This window comes from Orcinus orca, chromosome 19 (assembly GCF_937001465.1).
Source record: "Orcinus orca chromosome 19, mOrcOrc1.1, whole genome shotgun sequence".
Taxonomy (NCBI): Eukaryota; Metazoa; Chordata; class Mammalia; order Artiodactyla; family Delphinidae; genus Orcinus; species Orcinus orca.
The window spans coordinates 22,714,295-22,741,413 of NC_064577.1; the positions used below are offsets into that span (position 1 = coordinate 22,714,295).

Sequence of the window (27,119 nt, forward strand, 5' to 3'; positions counted from 1 at the left end):
ATCTTCATCAATGATGACATGATTACAAATAACAACATAAATAATAATTTATGGCACTATCTTGATAGTTTACCATAAATAGTGAGCCTGTACATCCCAATTTGCCCAGGAACATCCCTGTTTATACCTGTTGTCCCAGTATCCTGTATGATTTAATGTTTCCCTAGCCCCTTTCACTCTTAAACATGTCCCAGCTTGCATGCTAAGTTATATGATTACCCTAATTATGGAGGTACTTTTTATGTAAAGGAGGCATCTTTTCTTTTTATATATCCTATGACTTAATTATTAAACATTATAATGCTGAATACATATATTTCAAATGAGTGCCTTTTTGACAGTAATACTGAACTTAGGTTTAGATAACTAGACTCTAGTTATTTTAATACCCCAACTAGCCTTTACTGATGTTTTTTTCCACACCAGACTAACATTTCAGTAGCATTCAATGCACTTAACTCAAAAGTTTATTAGGAGACTTAAGGAAGTTGGAGTAAAGAGACAGAGCCTTCCTCTCCACACTCTTGCCTTATTTTGCTTAGAGAGTCTCTGTGAGGGGAGGGCAGATGGTGAGCTGATGGGCGTTAGGTGTTGGGTGTTGAGTGTCAGAGCATAGTGCAGTGGAAGAGCTCTGGGCTGAGAGTCACGTCTTGTTCTAACCACTGTTCATAATGGAAGGGAAGCAATCATGCTATGTGAGGCAGGGTTTCCTGATTCAATATTGTGATGATTAAATAATGATTATAAGTGGTCAACTAACTGAGTTGAATTGAATACATTACAGGATACAGAAAAAAAAATGATGTACATGACTAGGAAAAGTGCAGTTGGCTTAAATAAACTTCTGCATCTTCACAAGTAATCAAGGAAACACTAATTGAGACAAGATGCTACTTCGCATACATTGAATAAACACATTATTTTAATAATACCATGTTTTGTTTTAAATTAATAATACCAAATACCAAGCGTGCAGTGAATAAATACTCTAAAACGTTGTTAGTGTGAGTAGAAATTGGTACAACCTTCCTGAAAGCCTTCAGTAACCTAAGTTATTAACTTTAAAAATATCTATCTCTTTTGACTTACTAATTTTTCCTGGTTAGCATAATATTGATAATAAAAACCCCAGAAATATATCCCTCTAAACAGAAATTAATCTCACTCTGAATATTGTTAAAAAATGAAATAAAGTATTAGGCAATAGAATCTAATAGTGCACTTAAAACATCATATACCATGATCACATGGGTTTTATTCCAAGAATGCAAAGATGGCTTGATATTAGGAATGCTATTAGTATAATTCACTATATTGATAAATCACAAGTGAAAAATTGTATACAGTCTTCTCCATATTCTTCACAATGAGCCTAAGCTGCTGTAAAAAAAGAACCCCGAAACCGTGGACAAGTGAGATTGGGAGTTTACTTCACTCTCTCATCACAGTCTGGTTCAGGGGTGGGAACAAATTGTTCCGTCCCACTAGGTCATTCAGGAACCCAGGCTGGCTCGTGGAATGGCTCTGTCATCTTCAATGTGGAGCTTCCGCCTCTGCCTTAGATGGTTCCAGCTTTCACCACTTCTCCACCAGCAGGAAGGGGGGAGGAAGATGAGGACAAGTAAGTACTTTTTAGGAGGTGCCATGGCAACAGTCGCCTGCGTCATCCCCACTCACGCTCCACTGGAGGAGTCTTAGCCCTAGGGCTGTGCCTGCAGAAGCAGGGACTTGTTAGCATGTGCGCATTACGAGTTGGGGGGACTATTATTTAAAAAAGAAGAACTGATGCTAAGGGGAATTAGCAGGCAATGGCACGTTTGTAATGCTTTTAGCGTTTGATACCTGTTCTGTGTAGAGTGGTCCTAGACGCTTGCTACAGCAGCGCACAAAGAGCCAGATAGTCCTGCCTTCTCAGAGCTCACATTCCAGCAGGAGAGACGGACTTAAGCCGAGAACGTGCTGTGTAAGCAGCATACACGGAATTTTTAAAAATGTCCAAGTGCTATTGAATAAAATGATAGAGAAGGTTAAGGGAGGCTCTGGAGTTCCAGAGTTGGGACCATTTAAATAGTGTGGTCAGTGTTGGCCTCACTGATAAGGTCAGTGAAGGGGTTGAGTCGGCCTTGTAGGTATTTGGAGGAAGAAATGTACGGCAGGGTGAACAGCCAGTGCAAGGACATGGCAGCAGGAGCATGGCTGGCATGGCCAAGGAACAGCAGGGAAGCCGCTGTGAAGAGAGCAGAGCAGCCCAGGGAGAGGAAATGGGAGATGAGGTTCGGGGGACCCCAGGGGTCCTGACCACACAGGCCCTTCGAGCCTGTCGAAAGGACTTTAACTGCAGGCATGGAAGAAAGCCGAGTACCGTGCCGTGATCTGACTCAGGCTGGAGAAGGTCATTCTAGTCGTGTGAGAGCACGGGTGAGAGGCCAATGACGAGGGCGCTGCAGTAACCCTGCTGAGAGGTGATGGCGTAGACCAGAGTGGCAGCAGCGCGGGTGGCCAGGTTCTGGATGTGTTCTACGTGGGGGCCAGCGCAGCTTTCTGAGGGATTTGATATGGGACGTGAGACAAGAAAAAGTAAGCTACAGATAAACTTACACTTAGGGGAAGAATGGAGGTATGCTAGCTCATTTCCTTGTGTGATGGGTTTATGTGGGATTTTTAAATTACATTTTTCAGTTTTTTCTAAATGTTCTATGTTATCACCACTTTGTAAGCTGAACAGTGATGTACCAAAGTCCCCATCTAGTTATCTTATTGCCCTGCCCGTAGGCCCTAGGGCATCTTCAACTTTCTTCCCATTTTCTGCCCCTGGGAGACCAGAGTCACAAAGAAAGGGATGTGCTGGTACTCAACCCTGGAGTTACATGAGCAGTTACACGAGTTACATCAGAAACTGTTCAGCGTGATTGTGACATCAGTAGCCCCTGCCCACCCCTGCCTGAATCCCTGTCCCCTGACTCATCTTTCTGTCAGGGCAGGGCGGCTGTGCCCTCAGCCTCGAAGAGGGTTGTCCTGCAGCCTGTTCATCTGGCTCTCATCTTAGCTTCTGGAATCTTCCTGAGGGTCAAAGGAAATGTGGGCTTCTCTGACGTTAGACTCCTCGTCTCTCAAGGAGAGTCAAGCCCTGCGTCTGGTGGGGATGAAAGGAGAACATGGTAACACCCCCGAGACAGAGCAGGCTGGTGGTCTGAGGCCCCTGAGGGACACAGGACCATCTGGCCTCAAAGAGAAGAAGGTAAGACTGAGACACAGGGCAGGGGTCTTCCTAAAAGACAGATCTCTTTGCTGGGCTGGATCAGGCCCTGGCAACGTCAAAATGGCCTCTCGCCTCAAAGAGAGTTATTTTAATGAGGCGGGGACAATGGAAGGAATGAAACTCTGATTCCATTTGACTGAAATCAGAGCCTCCGTCTAGATCTGTTGGACAGCTGCCCTGAGAAGCACCAAGGAACAGTGTCAGGCAGAACCTTCAGGACAAGGTAGACTGTGAGCGAATGGCGTTTCCCACTCCCGCTTAAGAACTTCCGGGTACCATTGCCCACGACAAAGTGAGTTACCATGGCACCTTAGTTTTCTGACAAAGGGTTTATATAACCTCATTTCTCTCTTCTATTTTCTCCTTTTTTTCCCTCTTATTAATTTTAATTACCTTAATTTTTTAGTGTACAGTTCAGTGGCATTGAGTACATTTAAATCATTGCACCATCCATCTCCAGAACTTCTTTCTTCATGCAAAACCTACATGATGCCTGTTAAACACTAGCTCCCTGTTTCCCCATCCCCCAGCTTCTGGAGACCACCATTTTACCTTCTGTCTCTGTATCTGACGACTCTAGGTGCCCCACACGGGTAGAATCCAGCAGCGTTGGTCTTTTTGTGACTGGCAGATTTCACTTGGCATATTGTCTTCCAGGTTTATCCACCTTATAGCGTATGTCAGAACTTCTTTTTTTCAAGGCTGAATGATATTCCATTGTATGTATGTATAGACCACATGTTGTCTACCCATTCATCCCGTCAGTGGACACTTGGGTTGCTTCCACCTTTTGGCCATTGTGAATAATGCTGCTATGAACATGGGTATACAGATGTCTGAGTTGCCGCTTTCAGTTATTTTGGGTATATATTGAGTAATGGAATTGCTGGATCATATGATAATTCTGTTGTTAATTTCTTGAGAAATCTGCCGTGCTGTCTTCTGTAGCTGCTGCACCATTTTACATTCCCACCAGCAGTGCACAAGGGTTCCAGTTTCTCCACATCATTGCCAACACTTGTTGTTTTTGCTTTTTGTTTTTATAGTAGCCATCAAAATGAGTGTGAAGTGGTGTCTTCTTCTACCTTTAACTGTCTCCCCCACCACAGACACATCTGTGCTGTGCCCAGGCCAGATGCTCGCTCTGTAAACAAGCAGGCTGCAAACACTCTCCCTTCCTGGCTCCACGCGGGCAGTGCCCTCTGCCTGGAAGACCTGCCAAACTCATCCTCGTTCAGCACATGGCCTGCCCGTCTCCCCCTTCCTACACCAGCTCCTGAGAAATCATGCTCTTTCCGATACTCCTGTAATTCTTCATTGATTGCTCTCTTTTTAAAATATTTTTAATCAAGATATAACTTACATACAGATTATGTATAATTCCACAGATTTTGACAGACCATTGCCACAGTCAAGATAACTGTTCCATCAGCTCAGATATTCCTCCAGACCTTGGGTGTCGCCCCTGTTCCTCCCCCTAGCCCCATCTCCTGGGACCCGCTCATCTGTTTTCTGCAGCTATAGATTTGCCTTTTCCGGAGTGTCATATAAATGGATCATTCGATATGAGCCTTTTGAGTCTGATTCTTTCCTTTAACATCATGCATTTGAGATTCATTCACGTGTGTGTCACAGTAGCTCGTTTTTTTTTTTTGTTTTTTTTTTAAATAATAATATTGCATGGATGTACCAGTTTGTTGAGAAATTTGGGGACTGTTAAGCATTCATGTAAAGATTTTGTGTGAACATAAATGTTTTATTTCATTTGGGTAAATAGCAAGGAGTGGGATTGCTGCGTTATATGGTAAATCTATTTTTTAACTATACTAGAAACTGCCAGTCTTTCCGCGGTGGTCATATCACGTTGCACTCCCATCAGCAACGCGTAGTAGTTCCAGTTGCTCTGCCTCCTCACCAGCACTTGATATTCTTGAGTTTGTAATATTACTTTAGCCACCCTAATAGGTGTACCTCATTGCACGTGTATTTCCCTGCTAACTAATAATGCTGAGCATCTTTTCACGTGTGCATTGCTCATCTGAATATCTTCCTTGGTAAAGTGTTTATTTAAGTGTTTTTCTAATTTTATATTAAGTTGTTTACTTTCTTATTACTGAATTTTGAGAGTTCTTTATGTATTTTAGATACAAGTCCTTTATAAGATATGTGATTTGAAAACCCTTTTCATAGTCAGTGGCTTCTTTTCATTCCTTTATCTTTCAAAGAGCAGAGGTTCTTAATATTTATGAAGTCTAGTTTATCATTTTGTTCTTTTATAGATAGTGCTTTTGGTGTCACATCTAAGAAAATGTTTGCCTAACTTAATGTCACGGGGTTTTCTTTTACAAGTTTTGTAGTTTTAAGTTTTATATTTATGTTCAATGTTGAGTCAGTTTTGGGGACTGGTGCAAGATACAGATTAAGATTCAGTTGTATTAGCACTGTTTGTTGAAAAGACTGTCTTGTCTGTATTGAATCGCCTTTGCAGCTTTGTTGAAAATCAGTATACTGTCCATGTGTGCAGCACTACTGGACTCCCTAATTTTGTTCTATTGACATATATGTCTTTCCTTTTCCAGTACCACACCATCTTAATTATTGCAGCTTTTATAGTCAGTCTTGGAGACTGGTAATGTGAGTTGTCCAACTGTGTTCTTTTTCAAAATTGTTTTGCCTATGGTAGTTCCTTTGCTCTTAGAGTCAGCATAATGAATTCTACACAAAATCCTGCTGGGATTTTTCTTTTAATTGTGTTAAATCTATTTCTCAGTTTGGAAAAAATTGAAATCTTAATGATATTGAGTAGTCCAGTCCATGAACTTAGACTGTCTTCTCGTTTATTTAGTTTTCTTTAATATCTTTCATCAGTGTTTATAGCTCTTAGCATATAGATGTTGCATTTATTTTGTTAGATTTATGCCTTTCATTTCATGTTTTTAACTTTAATTCCCAATTGTTCATTACTAATATGCAGAAATACAATCGAGTTTGTTATAGTGATTGTTTATCCTGTGACCTTTCTAAACTCACTTATTAGTTCCAGTCACTTTTTTTATAGATTCTTTGGAATTTCTACATAATCAGAGAAGTATCTGGTATTTGATAGTTTTCCCTGTGGGGGAATTAATTTTAATGTAATGAAGCAACATATGTCAACATATTTTATTTCTCGCACTAGCATATTTTATCACTAGGCTGATGAATTTTAGAAAATGACTTCTCAAAACAAACCTAACGTATGAAGAGTCAGGTGAGGTCACACTAACCAGAGAAAATGCTTATGAGACACGGAGGTCCTGGTTTATTTGAGTGTGTCCTAGGACACACATGTGGCTCCTTAAATAACAGTAATACACAGATATTTTAAGTGCCTCTTTTTTTTTTTTTTTTTTACGCTACGCGGACCTCTCACTGTTGTGGCCTCTCCCGTTGCGGAGCACAGGCTCCGGACGCGCAGGCTCAGTGGCCATGGCTCACGGGCCCAGCCGCTCCGCGGCACGTGGGATCCTCCCGGACCGGGGCACGAACCCGTGTCCCCTGCATCGGCAGGCGGGCTCTCAACCACTGCGCCACCAGGGAAGCCCTTAAGTGCCTCTTTTTAAGATACAAGTTATTCTTGGTCTTGACTCTCCATATTAATCATTCTTTTTAAACATCCAAATGATTTAAGATAATAGTTTATGGACATATTCTAAATATTGCATTAGATTGAGAACCTCTACTACTTAAATAACTATAAAATTTTTGCAAAAACAACAGTATTGAAATCAGGCCCAAAATATATTTCTCCTACACACGAAAAACTGGTGGAAAAAAAAACCCCACCATTGCTTGTAATATGTCACTCTCAGTGAAAGAATGTCCTTTTAAAAAAACAATATCACTTTGATAGTTGAGAAGTTTTTTTTTTTTAAATGTTGGAATCCCCAAATTATGTAGAAAAATCTGACTCCTGTCTCTTAAAATTATAAAACCCTTAAAAATATTTTCTCTTTTTAAATTGATTACAACATTAGGGTATGTTTTGAATTTTATATTCTGAATATATACATATGGAGAGAGAGGCAGAGAGAGAACGCTGAGATATATGTCAAAAAAAGTTACTAATAGATACACACATATGCGTGCATATATCCACAGAGCACACTAATCAATTTCAGTAATAGTATAGGCTGTATCATTGCACTTATGGCTAAAACACAGCTAACCAGCCAGGTGCAGAGTATTGTATGCTATTTTTTTAAATGTTCACAATGTATTACAAATTATTATTGGAAAAAAAAGAAAAGCTACACTTTTAAGTGTGTGCAGATGTGAATTTTGGCTAACAGAACTGTTTTTAATATTCATCTAAATATTTTCTTGGCAAAGAAAACAGACATTTGTTCCCACTGCATGAATTTAGCAGCTCAGTAGACATCCTAGGAATACTCTAAGGAAGCAGCCCTGGTCATGGAAAACATCTCTTCAAACATCAGTATCTTTGAATCTTATTTGTGACAGCTGCTTTTACTATTACACGTTTCATATTATGATTGGATGAGGAATTTTAACAGATTTTTAAATGAGATTTTAAAGATTTATAATTTAGGCCCATATTTCTACTAATTATTGCAATTCTAGCATGGATTATGGTACTTATTCAACCCAGATTAACTTATTAAATTGAAGGAAGCATTGTACATTTTAGAGACTTCCTGTGAACAAGAAAGTATTAGAATTGCCATCCTTAGCGCATAACTAATGGCCCGTTTCGTCCTGTATTTGGTGTCTAATAACACAAAGAGGGAATAAATGGGTGATGTGAACTTCCAAATCTTTAGTTTCCTTAGTTTGTGGGTGAATGAGTCAACATATATTTAACAAGCATTTACCGTATACTTAGCTCAGTGCTGATCAGGAAAAGGAATGTAAATCTGTCCCTGCTTTCTGGAGACTTTTCTTATAGTGGTGGTAATGAGAAATACAAGCATAAAAGAACTTTAAAAACTATATAACAATGCATAGTAAAATTCTAGATTAGGGTACAATGCTAGAAATCTGAGGTCTGGGTAATCAGAGGCTGTTTTATGGAGAAGATGGTCTTTGAAATACAATATTTGAATTGACACTAGATACAATTTTCTGAGGCAGTCCAATGGGATAAAAAAATGGCAAGCTAAGAGCTTAGGACAAATTGGGGGAATGTCAAACAGTGATTATGAAAACTCTACTTATAAAAAGATAGACGATGACTTTGTAAAACTTTTAAAACTTTTTATTTACACTTCCTGAGAAGTTGCAAACATAGTGCAGAGAATTCCCACATGTCCTTCACCCTGCTTCCCCCCTTGCAGCACCTTACTTACCCGTAGTGTGGTCACTGAAACCAGGCGGTTACCACTGGTAAAAACAACTTGACCTTTACGCTGGTGAGCAACCGTAGACGTCCTCTGAATCTCACCAGGTTCCCACTAACGCTCTTGTTGTTAAGGGCCCAGTCAAGGGTCTGACAATGCGTTTAGTTGTCATACCTTTTTAGGCTACTCCAGTCTGTGACAGTTCCTCAGTTTTTCCTTATTTTTCATGACCCTGACACTTCTGAATAGTACTAGTTATTTTGTACAATGTTTCTCACTTCAGATTCATGTCATGTTTTTCATGATTAGATTGAGGTCCTGCCTTTTTGGCGAGAATCCTACGGAAGTGGTGTTGTGCCCATCTCAAGGGCATAATATCGAGGGGTACATATCGAGATACTGTATTTGTGGTGACATTACCATCGATCGTGTGGTTAGGTGGTATCTGCCAGGTTTCTTTGTTGTAAAGTTATGTTTCCCCTTTGTAATATGTGAGATATCTTCAGGAGATATTCTGAGACTATTTAAGTATCCTGTATCTCCTCAGACTTGCAGCTACTACTTTTATCAGCCATGGGTGAATCTTGCCTGCGTTTTTTTTGTGTTTTTTTTTTTACTCGAGCTCTTTTGAAGTTCTGGCATTTTCTGGCTTTAACTTATGCTAAGGGTGTTGTTGTTGTTTTTCCTTTTTCCTTTTCCGTATCTTTAGGGGAGAAAATATTAGAACTCAAAGATGACTTTTTAAATGCAAGTTTTTTGAGAGTAAGGAATCAAATCTAGAGGGAAAGAAAAAGAAAAAACATGCAGCTAGAGGTAAGGTTTATGAAAGAACAATGAACGCTAAGAGGGTTTGTATTCCTCCTTGGGAGGGACGTGCGTTTGACTCTACATTTTTCAGGAACAAATGTAGAGAGAGCATCACAGTTAGAACAAGATTCAGTGCAAAAAAAAAAAGATTCACTGCAATATAATTTTAAAAGTCATTCCTTCAAATGCCTGGAATTGAACTCTTCAGAGAAAAATTTACTAGGGGTTCTCAGTGAAGGAGACAGTATGTAATGTGGTTAATATCCTCCAAACATTTTCATGGAACACGCCATTTTTATAGGGTATTTTCTTAAAATGGAGGTGTAGTAGGTATCATTTTGCCTTTAACTTTTCTATAAGAGTGATTATTAGAGTGAGATGTAATGGATTAGAAGTCGATCTGAACTCCAGAGGCCCTTAGAACTCACAAACTGTTTTAAGGTTTGTTAAATTATTTGGGGATCCAATTACTGACCAGATAGTTTTCACTTTAACAAAAATTCAATTTCTGCTATTCAAACGCTACAGTACTAAATAACCAAAATCTTCTCATGATAGTACTTTCTCTGGAGTAGAAATCATTTAGTCTCAAACCATGTAAAACAGATTAAATAGAGATGTCCCCAAATGACCTTTTATAAAATAGTACCACAATATTAACCTTGCAGAGAAAATTAACAAAATTGACATTTGTCAAGCATTCGCCTTATTTGTTGTAATTCTTGACTTTTTCCTTCTGGTTTTGCCTTTTTTTTAAATTGACATATGGTTGATTTACAATATTATATTAGTTTCAGGTGTACAGCACGGTGATTTAGTGTTTTACAGATTATACTCCATTAAATGTTATTGTAAGATAAAGACTATAACTCCCTGTGCTGTACAGTGAATCCTGGTTGCTTATCTATTTTATACATAGTAGTTTGAATCTCTTAATCTCATACCCCTAACTTGCCCCTCTCCCTTTCCTCTCCCCTCTGCTAAGCACTAGTTTGTTTTCTATATCTGTGAGTCTGTTTCTGCTTTGCATATATATATATTCATTTGTATTTTTTTTAGATTCCACATATAGGTGATATCATACAGCATTTGTCTTTCTCTGTCTGACTAATTTCGCTAAGCATAATATTTTCTAGGTCCATCCACGTTGCTACAAATGACGGAATTTCATTCTTTTTATGGCTGGGTAATAGTCCATTGTTTATATGTACCACATCTTCCTTATCCATTTGCCTGTTGACAGTGCTTGAGCTGCTTCCATGTCTTGGCTCTCGTCAGTAGTGCTGCTGTGAACATTGGGTGCATGTATCTTTACGCATTAGTGTCAGGTTTTGCTTCTGACCGTAATCTTACCCACCGGCACAGAACCCTGAGAAAGGGTGTTAAGAGAAGTGGGAAGCAGAGAAAAGGCACTCATATGCTGCCTAGGTTATCCCTCACTGTGTTTCTATCTCCAAAGAGCTAGAAGTATTTAAGATTTTGACATTATCTTAAAATACGGGACTTTTGATCTGCAATGAAGGCTTTGCTATTTTTAACAGAAAAACTTAAAAAACCCCTTTCACAATATTTATATGAATGGCTGCCCACCTGAGATATGCAAAGTGTATTTGTACATTTAGAACAACTTTGAGTAAAGGAACGCTAAATGCATAATTACTGTTTTCATTGTATGTCCCATTAGGGTCTGGATTTCTGGATTATTTTGCAAGTCGCCACATCAGCAGTTAAGCATTTGCTGAGGACCTAAAATGTGAGCTTGGGAATGTGTTAAAGACCAAAGATACAAAGAAGACAATTTATCATTATTGATCAAAACATGAAAGATTAAAAAATATTTTAACACAGATTTTTTATTTTTTTGCGGTACGCGAGCCTCTCACTGTTGTGGCCTCTTCCGTTGCGGAGCACAGGCTCCGGACGCGCAGGCTCAGCGGCCATGGCTCACGGGCCCAGCCGCTCCGCGGCATGTGGGATCCTCCCGGACCGGGGCACGAACCCGTGTCCCCTGCATCGGCAGGCGGACTCTCAACCACTGCGCCACCAGGGAAGCCCTTAAACAGGTTTTTTAAAAAATTACAAATCAGTTTATTTCCCATAAAATGTAGCTGGGAATAAAATAGCCCCAACATGGTATCAGCTCAAATTAAGTGAAAAGATAACCCAGGGTAAGTGGACTACATTTGGCAGGGTTCATAGAATTTCCATGTTATTTGCATTTGTTAGGTTATATGCTGAAAATAAAATACTATAAAAGTTTCCAGTCAGAGTGGTGCTTTGGCATGACTTTTAACTGCCCTGTACCATCCTTTTAAAATGTACCTTATACGGCCAAGGAATTAGACGGCATTTTAATAAAAAATCCAGATGTGACGATTGAGATTTGTTTTTTAAATACTGTTTGAGAGCTCAGGAGTAGCACCAAGTCGGAGTTGTTGAAGGTTATAAACCTAATCTTTACTATTCAGAAGCTAGAAATAGCACAGTGTTTGATAGGCAAATCCTGAGGAAATCTTAGATTTTAAAACCTACACATTTATAATTCATTGTTTTTTGACCAAAAAATGTGCTATAATGAATGGGGAAAGGATAGTCTTTTCACAAGTATCAATGGCTCTGGAACGATTGACTGTCCATAAGGGGAAATAAAGAACCTCTACTTTCTCCTCACACTGTTACCAAAGAAACGTGAAATAAATCCTGGACCTAAACATGAATGCTAAAAGTATGAAACCCTAGAAGAAGATCTTAGCAATGTTGGTTCAGGCAAAATTTTTCCTTGATTGGAATAAAAAAGCATGAGCCATGAAAGAAAAAAATTGGTAACTTGGACCTAATCCAAATCAAAACTTTTGCTCTTCAAAAGACACTTTAAGAAAATGAAAAGGCAAGCCATGGACTGGAAGAAAATATTTGCAAAATATGTACCTTATATAAAAGATTTTAATCTAGTACATATTAAGAAGTCATAAAATTAATAAGGCAATGTGCTTTTAAAAAATCAGAAAATCATTTAATAGACTCTTCACCATAGAAGATGTATTGTAGTAATTGAAAATTTAACTATTACGTTGTTGAGGCACTGGGTTTATCTAACCCACCCATGAAAACTGAGATGCACGCAAATCAAAATGGTGCACAGCAAGGATCACCTATATTTTAAAACCATAATCACAACTACTTTCAACATTTGTGAATTTCATGGGTTTTCATTTGTACTAAGTGTCGGACAAGGGACACGTCCTATAGTATTTTGGGGAGAGCGCCACACCACGAGTGTGTTGACATCTGGGATTAAACACTCTTTGCCCTAGTTGCCCTTACTGACTAGTAATAAAAATGACCCACATGTATTGCATCAAGTGTCAAGCATAGTTGTAAAGGCTCATTTCATTATCTCTTCTCACCGCAAAGTGTAAGTACTGTTGTTCTTTGTGGAGGCTTAGGTAGGCTCAGTAATTTGGAGAGAAGAGATTCAAACTCAGCTGGACTCCAGAACCTGTGCCCTTCACTACTGTTATACATGTGGAAATGAACCATATGGTGACTTTGCGATGAGGGGAAACACAAGGAGTTGTGACCTATGCCAGAGTGGACAGCTTAGCTGTGGGACCACGCGAGACTTTCCCCAGGAAACAAGTTAACTTCTTCTTTGGTGAGAATGAATGCTAGACACACATGCAGGGAGACAAGTGGGTTCTAACCAGGCCTTTGTCAATACCTGGGTAGGCAGTGTAGACCAGTGATCTCCCCGTACAGGATTCTGTCCTTCACTCACACGGCTGCTGTCTCTCCAAGCTTCAGCTTTTCATGCTTATCAAGAGATAGGCACCTTTAGGGGATAAAGGTATTTATTATCTGAGTTTATGTTTGCAAATAATGTTTGTTTACTATCTTCTATTCCCTTCTCATTTCCATGCCAACAATTTGACGAGGAAACACAAGATTTTTTAAATAGTTGTTCTTATAAAAGTTGACATTGCCAGTGTCATGACACAAATTATCATCTGTATTTTCTTAAGGTCACACAACACAGATCCTCTGATTTGCATTTCCTTGTGCTCAAATTCCTGAAAATAATTGCTGTGATTGAAACAGTGGAGAAGCGTGTAGCGCATGTATTGGCCCGACGGAGGAAGGCGTTTGTGCGCCCTCCATGTGCCAGGCACTTTCACATACATCGTTTAACTCTCACAACACCTTGAAGTTATTATTCCCGTAGAATAGTTGGTGATACTACGGCTCAGAGGAGTGAAGCAGCTTGCTCCGAGTTACACAGCTACAGGTGCAGAACCAACATGCTAATTCCAGCGTATCTTTCTCCAAAACTTACGCTGGGAATCGTTTGCTTCCCATGCCATTACCCAGCTAATCCAGCTGTCTCTTGGCTCAGACAAGTCGCCATGAGCATAAGGTAGAAGGAGATCCTGCTTCACAAGACCTTTGTTGTTGTTTTTTTTCTTCATGTTTTCCTTTTTTTAGTATTTATTTATTATTTGGCTGTGCCAGGTCTTAGTGGTAGCATGCGGGATCTTTAGTTGCAGAATGTGGGATCTAGTTCCCTGACCAGGGATCAAACCCAGACCCCCTGCGTTGGGAACACGGAGTCTTAGCCACTGGACCACCAAGGAATGAACCAATTCATGCCTACTCCACATTCCTCACTCCCAGCCGGACTCTGATTTGGGTTCCTAACTGCCCATTACCCATGTTTCTTATTTCTACCTTGATTGGTCTTCTTGACTATTTGGTACCTGACTGATCTTTAGCCTTTATTTGATCGCTTTGAACTCTATCTGAGATCCTTTCAACAGTGGAATCCTCTTAATGTACCTTTTCAAGCAGAATTATTGGTCCAGATCCCAGGACAAGAACCAGACCTTTTCCTGGTGTTTGTATAGGATGACCAGAAGTGTAATCTTCCTATAGTGTCCTGCAAGCCACCTGGGTCCTATGGTATCAGAGGAAATGCTCACTCGTGCGTTACCTTTATTTAAATTGAAGTATAGTTGATTTACAATATTGTTAGTTTCAGGTGTACAGCATAGTGATTCAGCTATTTCTTTGCAGAGTATATTCCATTATAGGTTATTATAAGGTGTTGAATACAGTTCCCTGTGCTATACAGTAAATCTTTGCTGCTGATTTTATGTATAGTAGTTTGTATCTGTTAATCCCATAGTCCTAATTTGTCTCTCCCTTTCCCCTTTGGTAACTGTAAGTTTGTTTCCTATGTCTGTGAGTCTGCTTCTGTTTTGTATATTGATTCATTTGTGTAATTTTTAGATTCCACGTATAAGTGATATTTGTCTTTCTCTGACTTTTTCACCAAGCATAATATTCTCTAGGTCCATCCATGTACTCTTTATTCTGAACATTTTTGTTCAATAATAGCTTTAGAAAAGCGGTGTCTGCTTTTTTTCAACCTTAAAAATGTTGAAAACAAGATTTTATCTCATATAAATTCTAAAGTTTTATACATTCATTTAAAAAAGTGTTAGTTCTCTTTTTAAATTCTGCATTTTTGACAACTGCAGAAATTTCTGTCCATTTAAATAGCCGTGCTTGAAAGTCACTTTGACTTTTGAAAGCCGCCAGATTGCCTTATCGTTGTCTTTGAGAGATTAGGGATGCTTGTTTGGAAGGTTGCTTTATTTCTAAATAAAACTGAAGTTTTGTTTTTCCATTGTAATGTTTCATTTTAATCTGGTTGGTTTCTATCTGGAGATAATTTATAATAGGAACCCAAAATAGTTCAATGGAAAACCTTCCATTATAAATGGCTGACTGTCATTTGCTGCCTTCAGGTGTCCTTGTCAGCCGCATTAGACCGCTGCGTTTGATAGACAGGGAAGAATTTTCTCTGGGCTCTTTAGGTCTGTGTTGGAGCAGGAATTCTATTCCTTTCTTAAACATGAACCATCGACAAGAGGAAGAAGCCATTTTTCCATATAAATATCCTTCAAAGCAAGAAAATGAAACCCACAGACGAGTTAGATACTTTGCAGTAAGAAAAAGGTGCTTTCAGGACATATGAGTATGATTGGAAAACAGCAATGAAAAAATAGGTATTCATGGAGAGAAATTAAGAATGGTTTTTACATATATTTTAGTAGTAAAGTGCCACTTCAGTTTAGAGTTTCGACAAAACTAAGGCATTCTGTTACTGTAGAAATGCACGGCTTGTCCTTTAGCTTTAAGTTATCGAGAGGTTAATGAAGAGTAAAATTTTTTAAACTTTTATTTAATTAAATCACACTTTTCTTATGAAATTTAGATATTTTTCAAACACTATCTTATTCCTAAGGCTTGACTTTCGTGGCTGTAACTTGTACGTGATTAAACCAGTATAGAAAGTACAAAGCATGTCCTGACACGAGTCATAATTGTCCACAGCCAAGATGGCATGGGATGGATGGGCCCACTGATGAGAAGCATTCCATCACACTGGCCTCTCGGTTCCCTTAGCTCATCGCTCTTCTCCTCAGCTCTCTGCCCATGGTTATGACCTAGAGTCCTTGCCCTTTCTAATACCTGTACCGTCTTCAACATCTTGGCTTCAGGCATTCCTCTCTCTCTCCCTGTCCCTAGCCCACCCCCTTTCTAACTCAGTTTAGCATCCTCACTAAGATCTTTGCCCCATGGGGACTTCGAATCCACGAACCTCGCCATGTTTCACATTCCGTCAACTTCCTTGTGTCTTCCTTCCCCAGCTTAGCTTTCATATCCCAGCAGTGCACTCACCGCCCCCTTGGACTGGCCTCAACTTCCTCCTCCCTCCCTTGCTTACAGATCCCCAAGCCTGGTTAAACCAAATTCTCATGGACCCTACTCTTGTGTCTAAACAGTTGAACACAGTTCAAGAGAAGACACACTTAGGTTAACTGGTCTCACTTAAACGTAAGGCCAAAAAGCTCGAGTGGGCCCTCAGCACTTCCTGGTTAATTCATTTTCCCGTGCTCTAGGACAATTTCATACCTCTCTTTTCTTCTCAAACCTCCAACAGTTCCTTTTACTTTCTTCCTCTCATTGTTGACTGTTGTTTTGCTGGAAAAGTAGAAGCAACAGAAGAGAATCACCTCATCAGCCCATCCCACATCCCCCTCCAGCTGCATCCGCGTCTGTGTGGTCACCCCTCCCCCCTCAGAACACGCATGGACACCTTACTTAAGGAAGCGTGTGCCTCTGTCTAAGGACTTCGCTGGTGCACTGCAGGCCTCACCTCTACCGAAGGACTTTTTCCTTTAATCATTCATCTCTTGTAGCAACATTTTTCTCTCTACAGTATTATTTCCCAAATCATAAAAACATTCTGTAATATTTTAAAGAATTCTTTGACCACTTATACCAAATTACGCTATGTTATACTGTGGTAGCAAATTGACCCCAAGATTTCAGTGGCTTAACAAAGGTTTACTGTGAAGTCATAAGGAAGTGCTGTTTTTGTAGGTCTAAACTGGTTAATTACCAATAAATTTCATGTGATTAATACTTTCCCAGATCGTAACTCCTGTATCATTCGACAAAGGGACTCCACTATCTTTCTTTTAAATATTTTTTTATTCTGTGTAGATTTAATATTAAAATATTTTTAAAAGAGTACAAGCAAAAACATAGGAAAGTATTTTTATAGTCCTAAAGTACAAAGGTCTTTAAACTTTTAAATTTTTTAAAATTCTACCTTTTCTTTTAACTTTTTAATGTGACCACTAGAAGACTTAAAATTGCATATGTGGCTCAAATTATATTTCTTTTATTAATAGTGGAGTGTATTTGATTAATAATGTTGTGTTAGTTAGTTTCAGGTGTATAACAAAGTGATTTAGTTATACACATACATGTATCTCTTCTTTTTCAGATGCTTTTCCCATTTAAGCTGTTACAAAGTATTGAGTAGAGTTCCCTGCACTACACAGTAGGTCCTTGTTGGTTAGGTAGCTTAGGTACGGTGTGTGTCTGTTCTTCCCAAGCTCCTGATTTCTCCCCCCACCCCCTGCCCCGCCATGTTTCCCCTTTGGTAACCATAAGTGTGTTTTGGAAGTCTACGGAGACTCCACTCTTTCAAATGTCACTAGACAAAGGCCCACTTACCTGCAGGGGCTGGAAAACGGAGGTGGGGTGTGGGGAAGGGGAATGGTACTCGACGAGCAGTAAATGCTCTGCTGCAATGACGCAGACCCCCTTCAGCCACCATTCCTCTGCTTTTCTTCATAGCCAGACTCCCCAGCAAGGGTTGGCTGCCTACCTGCTCCGTGTTCTCGTACTCTCTTCTTCCACCCGTGTCCCCCAGTCTCTAGCCACTCCAGGAACTGAAACATGTGTCGGATCAGCAAGTGGCTTCGGCACTAAACGCGGTGTTCGTCCTCAGTCTTCATCTCAGTCGACCTTTCGGCAGTTCTGACACCACCGGTCACTTTCTCTTTGACAGACTTTAATCACGTGAACAGGTGGTGTCACACTCCCCGGGGGTTTCTCCTGGTTGGACGCCTGCTGTGATAGTGGCTCCACCGTGTCCTCACGCCCCTTCATGTTTCTTTTCTCATCCTAGCTGACCCTGTCTCGCCCCACAGCGTCAATGCCATCTGCATGCTGGAGGCTTCCAGTCTGCATCTCTTGTCCTTGTCTCTCTCCCGAGCCCCGGACTTGTATATCCAGCCTCTTCCTAGATTTCGGCCCTGAAATTCTGCTGGGATGCTGGGACCCCGCACTTAGCATTTCTGAAACAGAGCTCTCAGTTCCCCTCCAGTCTTCTCCAAGTCAGGAAATAAGACTCGCAGGCATCCCTGACGCAGTTCGTTCTTTCACAGCCGCATCCTTCCTATCAGGAAGCCCCTCTGATTTTGTCTTCAAAGTACGTCCCGTGTCATACGGCTTCCCGTCACTGATGCCATGACCGCCTGGTTTAAAGCACCCTCGGTTCTCGGCTGGACTCTATGGCGGCTCTCACCCGGTTTCCCTTCCGCACTTGTTCTCTCTAAACGCTGCTGTTCACACGGATTTCTCTGCTCATCACCTCGCAACGGCCCCTCACCACTATTATAGGACAGAAGGGAAAGTCCCTCACTTTGCCCTCAAGGTGCAGTGGGATCTGGCCCTCTCCTTTCCGACTTACCTCCTGCCCCTCCCGCTGGTCACCCAGATCCAGCAGGGGGCTTTCTCACCATTTGTAAATAGGCCGAGATTGTTCTGGGTTTCTCCTCCAGACCTCGTCCCATCCAGTGACCAGCTGGTTCCTGCCTAAATGTTAGCGGCCCCTCTCACTGTCTGCGCTTGGACTGTACCTTTTTTCTCCACAGCACTTTGCACTTCCTAGGATTTATTATTTTTATTGCTGGGTTTTTCACTGTTGTTTCTCCTGTGTCTGGAACATGTCTGGCACATAGTGGGCAGCCAATAAAAATGTGTTGGCTGGACGGATGGACGGATGGATGGACGGATGGATCTTCATTGTTTTCTCAACTCTAGCTCCCCAGTTAGACTGAAAAGATTTCGTAAAGAAGAATTCTTGGGCCGTGGTTTCACCAAGCTGTGAAACTGACACAGACACTTCTTGCTCTCTGGAAACGGAATAGAGCAAAACATTTTTTTCTGCTTTTGTATCAAATACGATTTGAATGAAGTTAATGAAGCTTAAAATTATGAAGATAACACAGAACTAGTGAACCTTTGAAACAGGATAACTAAAGCGATAAAGGGAATGAAGCAACTTGGACACGAAGACATGTTTTCACTTTAGGCAGAAGATCGAGGGATTCTATGATCACATTCTCTAATCTTCTCGTACCATGAGTGGGTTAATTCTGATATTTTTTTTCAACAAACACTGTTTAGAAGAACTTGAAAGAGATAGTTTCAAGACAAATAAAAGGAAGTACAGGAATGCCTCATTTATCAGATATTGCTTAGGAATAAATTGTTCCACATGTCAGTTTCCAAATAACTAAAATGTAATCACCACGTATGTGCCAAAACGTTCATTTTGAAGGCTTTCTCTAACATACCGCTCTACTCTTTTAGACAAAAAATGCCGAAACCACCAACGCCCCTTCCTGACAACTCAGAGTCATCACTGTGAATGTTTGGTGCCACGCAGAAACTCCCTACAATAAGTGTGCCCCACGTTGTCATTCTGGTTCTCTCTCCCTTTCATGGCTCTTCCCACCCCTCCCTCTTCTTTCCGTTGTCACTTTATCCTGGTGGCAGCTGCCTTCAATTTGTTGACTGATTTTCTACACCCGATAGCATACGGGCAGGGGCCGTGGGGCAGCTCCTAAACAGTATACGTGATCTTGCCACTGGAACTCTGACCTCCAGGCAAGGGAGTATTGTGGTGGTAGCAGAAATAATACAATAACATAAAATATATTAATGATGGTGTTGATGAAGACCTCTATGACTCTTCCTGTTACTGTGTAGATTATGGGTACATAATGGACTTGGCCAGATGGACTGTGGAGCTGACCTAGCATGGTGGTGTTTAATCTTGTTCTGTTAATAGTGTAGTGGAGATGTAATTCATACTTAGAGTGACCTCAGGTTCCTGTTTCAATGCCTGTTTTCTCGCTGTGATTCTTAACACTCCATTCATTCTCAAAAGTTATCGAATTCTGACAATAAATTATACATTCACCCATATACATATAGTATTTTAAATAATTCACAAAGCACTATTAATTTTTTTGCTTCAGCCCAGAATGTAGCTGCCTGAAATTGGCAAATAAAACTCAAATAAGGGATTTTTTTTTAATGATGACATCAGAAATATACTTTATGTGAAATTATGCTCAATGTACTAAGCAAAAAGGAAAATGTGAATTGAGGACAGTTTTCCTGATATTTAACTGTAAACTATATATCTCTTCTAAGGGAAATGTTGGCGGTTTATATAGTGCTCCCAACATATATGTTGAGTAATTAGATTTCTTCACCAACATTTGAAATGGAAAAATATCTAAAATTTCTTTTTTAAAAAAAGCTTTATAGACTTAGAATACAAAACAGCGTCAGGAGCATAGATTGCACATTTAATTTTAATGATACAAAGAAATTTTCTTTTGTATTTGTGAGTCAAAGCTTTTCTTGTTTTTACTTAAATTGCTATTCCTTTTGGCTTAGATAAACCAGACAATACACATTTTTAGAAACTATAGGTAATTAATCCCAACTCTTAAAACACGTTGAAAGGTTATTGCAAAGTGGCTAATTCTTTTGGATGAGGCTTTGTTTAATGTTTAATTTCTTTTATCTGTGTTAAGTAAGCATCTGTTCTAAAGAAATATAACCTCAAGATATTCACAGCTATTAGCTTGAGGTTAAATATGTGTTAAAAACAGAATCATTATTTCTGTCATTGTGGATTTGTTTACATCTAGGCTATCTTAAATACTTCATAAATATAAACTATCTTAAATTCATTAAGTATCACTAATGTGTGAAAATTCAGAATTAACAGAAGTGCTCAATGATTTATAAAAGGACTCTCTTGATTAGAACACTACAAAAACATATTAAGACATTTAATATAGGAAACATTTACCAAGAACAGTCAAGCATTGTAACATCAATGATCCAGAAGTTATATTTATGAAATTATCTATTTGGAGGGAATGGAGAATAAGGTTTTTGCCTTTTGGGGTACCATATAGCACTTGGTTAAATAAGCAAATTATTATTTGAAAAACTATATTTTGAGAAAATAATGCAACCCCTAAGTACTTTGGGAAAAGACTTCCTTGCTGGATGCAAGTTCGTTTTGCATACACATTAATTACATTTTGACATTTTTTGATGCAGGTATGAGATACTTTTCTTTTAATCACATATTTACCACTTTTTTTCCATTTAAAAATGATGCATGGTAGAGAAAACAAAGATGAATATTGTGTATGCACCAAGATACTTCTCTATCATCATCTTCATTTCTGCATTTATTACTTTTTCAGTTATCTAATGTTGTAAAACAAATCACCACAAAATGTAGTGGCTTCAGAAACAACATTTATTATCTCTTAACTGTTTCTGTGGGTCAGGAGTTGGGGAGCTGTTTAGCTGAGTGTTTCTGGCTTGGATTCCTCCTGTGGCTGCAGTTGGACGTAGCTGAGGCTGAGGCCATCCGAGGGCTTCTTCACTTACATTTCTGGCTTGTACAGGGAAGGCTGTCTAACAGCTCCCCATCTCCACGTGGTCTCTTCATGTGGCAGCTTCAGGGTAGCTAGACTTCTCACATGTTGGCTCAGGACTCCCAACGCACATGTCCTGAGACAGAGAACCAGGTGGAATCCCTACCACCTTTTTGACCTACCCTTAGACATCAAGCACTGTCATTTCCACCTCATTCTTTGGTGGAGGCAGTTACAAAGTTCTGCCCAGGCTCAAGAGGAGAGAACAGAGACCCCATCTTTTGATGGAGGAACGTTGACACTATGTTGTGAGAAGAACATGTGGGAAGGTATATATATTGGTGTGGCCATCTTTGGAAAATAGTTTGCTACACGGATAAAACATATGACTGACTCTAATATGCTGGGTGCTGTGATGAGTCCTAGGGATGAGAACATGGGTCAGTTCTTGCTTACGATGCCGGGAGGATCATTGTGTAAACAAATGTTACACAAGGGGAGAAGTGTATTAAGAAAAGAGAATGACTCACTTTGTGGGAGTTGGGATGTTGGAATATTCGACAGAGGAGGTGTTTTAGTGAAGACTTGAAATTTTTTTAAAAAGAGAATAATCTAGGATGCCTCTCAGTTTCCTAGCATGGGAACCAAGTGGATGAGTGGTTTCAGACGTGTTGGGCTGGAGACACCTGTGAAATACACACACAGCAATGGCCATTGGTCATCAGTAAGTCTTCCAAGGGAGAATGTTAGTGTAGAAGATGTAGGTTTGAGAGTCAATGACTTTTGGGTAGAATTTGAAGGCCTAGACAGGGATAATATTTCCCAAGGAAAGTTTGTGGAATAAGAAGAGAAAACAGGAAAGGATATAACCCGGTGGAAAACAACACTTAATGAGTGTGCTGGGGAGAATGCCAGGGAAAATGGCAAGATAAGAACCTCCAAAAATTGTCCTCCATAAAAGCAATTAGAAAACAGGCAAAAATGATCATAACCTTTTCAGAACTATGGAAATTAACCGAAAGCTTACAGCAATCCAAGGAGCATTCATTCAAAAACAAAACAAAAGTAAAATCTGGGTCTTGGTAGGAACAGCCAGCTTTGTGACTTTTCAACTTTCCCAATGTCCGTACTTTCTTCCCAGCTCCGCAGTATGTTGAAAACCAACAGCCAGCGATCAAGGAGAAAACCAGTAGCCTGGAAGCCACCAGAGGGGGCGGAACAGGGCAGCTCCTTCAAAGCCCCATTTCCTGAAAACTGTCATTTGATTACTATTTGACCCACCTGTCTGATGGGTCCCAGGAAGACCCCATCCACAAGGCTGTCTTTATTTGTCCTGACTTGGAGCTCACTCAGTATGAGGACCCTTTTACCGGAGGAGCACTTTTCAGAAACAGCTAGAGATCATTGTTTAGGGTCCCAGCTGCCTGAGGCGGTGTGTAACAGTCAGGGCAAACAGTAAGCTAACTCAGAAGCTTAAGGTGTAAGCTGGGACCGAGCTGTCCACGGGGGCTTCGGTGATCTCCAGCGCATTCCTTGGAATCTAGCGTGCCATGTACACGCGTGGGGCTGTGCGCGTGCTCAGGAAAGATCTGAGGAGGTTCCAGTTCGTGCCTCTGCACAAGCGGGAGGAGAAGGCAGGGTTGTAATCTGCCACTTGAGTGTGGAAGGTGTGCACTCACATGCACACAGAGCCCTTGTTGAAATCTGGAAGACCTGTTGGTTCTAGGCATTTAAGGAAACCTCTGCCCAGTCATTAGCAGACCACTGACCGAGCAGAGACTTCCGTGACCGTGTATGACAGAGAGTACATACTTTATAGCGTTAGTTCAGAGGACTCACTAAAAAACAAAACAGACAAACAAAAAAGCCCTAGCAACAACAACAAACCCTGGGGAAAGGAGAGAATCTGATTTCCATAATTGCCACATTATGATATTCAAAATGTCCAGTTTTTAGCAAAAGAATTATGAGACATGCAAAGAAACGAAAAAGCATGGCCTAGGGGCAGGTAAAAACAAAATCAGCAGAAACTGTTCCTGAGGAAGCCCATGTTGAACTTACTAGATAAAGTCTTTAAATCAGCTCTTTTAGATATGCTTGAAGAACTAAAGAAACTATATCTAAAGAGCTAATGGAAATATTAACAGCTGTTTTCTCATCAGAAACCATGAAGGTCAGGAGGCAGTGGAATGAAATATTCAAAGTCCTGAAACAAAAAGACGATTGACCAAGAATTCTCCATCCGATAAAATCACTCTTCAAAAATGAAGGAGAAATAAAAGATTCATGGATAAACGAAGACTAAGAGAATTTGTTGATAGCAACCCTGCTAGGCCTCAATGTAAGAGTTAAAGTTATAAAACCTCTTAAAAGAAAATATACCAGTAAATTTGGGGGACCGTGGATTAGGCAGTGGTCTCTTAGGCATGACAACAAAAGCAGAAGCAACAAAAGAGGACATAGACAAATTGGACTCGAGCAAAAGTAAAAACTTTTGTGCCTCCAAGAATATAGCCAGCAAAAATGTGAAAAGATAACCCACAGAATGGGAGAAAATAGTGGCAACTCATCTGTCTGTTAAGGGTCTAGAAACCCATATGAAGAACTCTCATAACTTAACAATAAAAAGACAATCCAATTTTAAAATGAGCAAACGATTTGAATAGACATTCCTCCAAAGTAGGTACACAAATGGCCAATAAGCACATGAAAGGATTCTCAGCATCATTTGTCATTACAGAAATGCAAATCAAAATCCCAATGCAGTACTACTTCGCACCCACCAGAATGGCTGTAATCAAGAAGACAGACAAGAGGAAGTGTCAGAGATGTGGGCAAATTAGGACATAAGGTGCGGCCACTGTGGAAAACCATTTGGCAGTCTCTCAAAAAGTTAACTATAGAATTACTATAGAGCCCTCAGTTCCACTCCCGAGTGTTTCCCAATTACTAGAGAGCCCTCAGTTCCACTCCCGAGTGTTTCCCAATTACTATAGAGCCCTCAGTTCCACTCCCGAGTGTTTCCCAATTACTATAGAGCCCTCAGTTCCACTCCCGAGTGTTTCCCAAGAGAATTCAAAACATGTTCATGCAAAAACTTGTGCACAAACGTTCATAGCAGCATTATTTACAGTATTCGAAAAGTAGAAACAACCCAATTCCCATCTAATGATGATAAGTAGACAAAATGTGGTATATCCATCCAGTGGGGTGTTACTCAGTCATAAAAAGTAATGAATTACTGATACATGCTACAGCAAGGATAAACCTTGAAAATATTGTGCAAGTGAAAAGAGCCAGACACAAAAAACCACATATTATTCCATGTATATGAAACATTCAGAATAGACAAATTCATCGAGACTGAGGGTAGATTCGGGGTTTCCTGGGCCTGAGGGAAGGCAGGGATGGAGAACGACAGCTAATGGTACCGGGTGTCCTTCAGGTGATGAAAATACCCTGGAATTAGACAAATACGATAATTACACAGCTTTGTGAATATACTAAAAATTGCTGAACGGTACACTTGAAAAGGGTGAATAAGATGGTAAATAAATTATATCTCAATTTAAAGAAAGAAAATGGTTATGGAAGAGAAGGCCATCAGTAGTACTGGGAAGAGTGTATCAAGAGGTGGGAGCAGCTGTGAGACGTGACTTCACATTCACATGAAGACAAGGCTCTTATCCTCAGTTTCTAAGGGATTATTTATGATTCACCCATAGTTAGATCTCTCAGTACATCTTCCATTTATCCCAGTTGCACTCTGAAAAATATACCAAAATTCTTCATCTTGAAACGAAGAATTACTATAGGAAAATCCATTTGTGAGCGTGTCAGCATTTGGGTGCCCACATGTTTCTGTAAGATAGATGGTAGAAAGGTAGATGACACGTAAAGAGTTCAAAATGCTGTTGTTTCCTTTGGTTTAACTTTCTGATTTCCCCTAATGTAACTTTCTCCTTCAGAAGGAGGCACAAGGCTGGGCTAACCCCGTTTCACTTCACTTGCCTCCTCAACTACTGTAGCTGTGTTAGGACTTGAAACAAAAGCAGCAATTCTCTGACTGTCGCCCCCGTTTTCTGCTCTGCTCTTCTGGTTCCTTCTCCTTAGTCCTGGGGGATGCGTCTTCCTGTGACGGCTCACCTCGTCCCGGCTCACAAGCTCTGCTCTTCTGGTTCCTTCTCCTTAGTCCTGGGGGATGCATCTTCCCTGTGACGGCTCACCTCGTCCCGGCTCACAAGCTCTGCTCTTCTGGGTCCTTCTCCTTAGTCCTGGGGGATGCGTCTTCCTGTGACGGCTCACCTCGTCCCGGCTCACAAGCTCTGCTCTTCTGGTTCCTTCTCCTTAGTCCTGGGGGATGCGTCTTCCCTGTGATGGCTCACCTCGTCCCGGCTCACAAGCTCTGCTCTTCTGGTTCCTTCTCCTTAGTCCTGGGGGATGCGTCTTCCTGTGACGGCTCACCTCGTCCCGGCTCACAAGCTCTGCTCCTCTGGTTCCTTCTCCTTAGTCCTGGGGGATGCATCTTCCCTGTGACGGCTCACCTCGTCCCGGCTCACAAGCTCTGCTCTTCTGGTTCCTTCTCCTTAGTCCTGGGGGATGCGTCTTCCTGTGACGGCTCACCTCATCCTGGCTTACAAGCTCTGCTCTTCTGGTTCCTTCTCCTTAGTCCTGGGGGATGCGTCTTCCCTGTGACAGCTCACCTCGTCCCGGCTCACAAGCTCTGTTCTTCTGGTTCCTTCTCCTTAGTCCTGGGGATGCGTCTTCCTGTGACGGCTCACCTCGTCCCGGCTCACAAGCTCTAATGCACCCACTGCATCCAGAGTCGCGTCCAGATTCCTTGGCTCGAGTCTCCTTGATTTGGCGAAAACCCTGAATTTCTGTCTCTGAAGTCAGAGTCGAGTAGGAGACACAACAAGAGAGTAGATCTAACCAGTAATGCATATGTCGGGGTGAAGTGGAGAGGGGAGCGTATGGGAAGCAGCAGGAGCTTTTCGTCCAAGCTGTGAAGGATGCAGGGTTTCTTATCGGTAGATGTTCCTAAGGATCTTCTGTTGGCAGCCACAGATTTTATTTCAAATGTGGGAAAAAAAGAACACTTTAGGAGGTTGTGCATAGAAAACATTTTCTCATTATTTCACCTCAAAATAGAAGGGAAACAACGCTGGAGAATTAAATACTCCATTTTTATATTTGAACTTTGGAAGCCAAATGGAGGGGAACAGCTTTTGAGTGTATTTTGGGTTGAAACATTTGTATTATACCTTTGACCAGTCAAGACAATTTTAAATTTTAGTTTCTGCCTCTTTGGCTAGTAAATTATTTAGTTCACGTCTTTTGTTTTTTTTTTGTTTTTTTTTTTTGTATTTAAATATTCAGAAGACTTGTGACCATTTTAAAAGATTGAGAGTCCACCAGAGCACTGCGGAACAAAGCCTGGCTTGTGGTACATTTGCATATAGAGTTTTATTTGTTCTTTTATTTGGGATGGATTGAAAAGCAGTCATACAGTTCATCAGAAAAGCACTTCAAGGATTTTAGTAGCTTTGCATTCTGAAGCAATTAACTATAACCTTTCCGAACAAGAAACAGTAA

The 27,119-nt window shown here is 40.5% G+C and overlaps 1 protein-coding gene and 1 long non-coding RNA gene across 31 annotated transcripts in view; one reads left to right on the forward strand and one right to left on the reverse strand.

Moving 5' to 3' along the window:
- The window catches only part of CEP112 (centrosomal protein 112), a 412,427-nt gene that overhangs the window by 268,842 nt on the left and 116,466 nt on the right, over positions 1–27,119 (forward strand). The window lies entirely within an intron of this gene.
- LOC125962012 (uncharacterized) lies at positions 25,598–26,727 on the reverse strand. 2 transcript variants are annotated; one of them, XR_007473280.1, is made up of 4 exons: positions 26,306–26,727; positions 26,069–26,147; positions 25,910–25,988; positions 25,598–25,670 (listed from the first exon to the last, which is right to left on the reverse strand). It is a non-coding gene; the product is annotated as an uncharacterized LOC125962012 (long non-coding RNA). The 2 variants fall into 2 exon arrangements; XR_007473281.1 differs by lacking the exon at positions 25,598–25,670 and adding an exon at positions 25,781–25,829.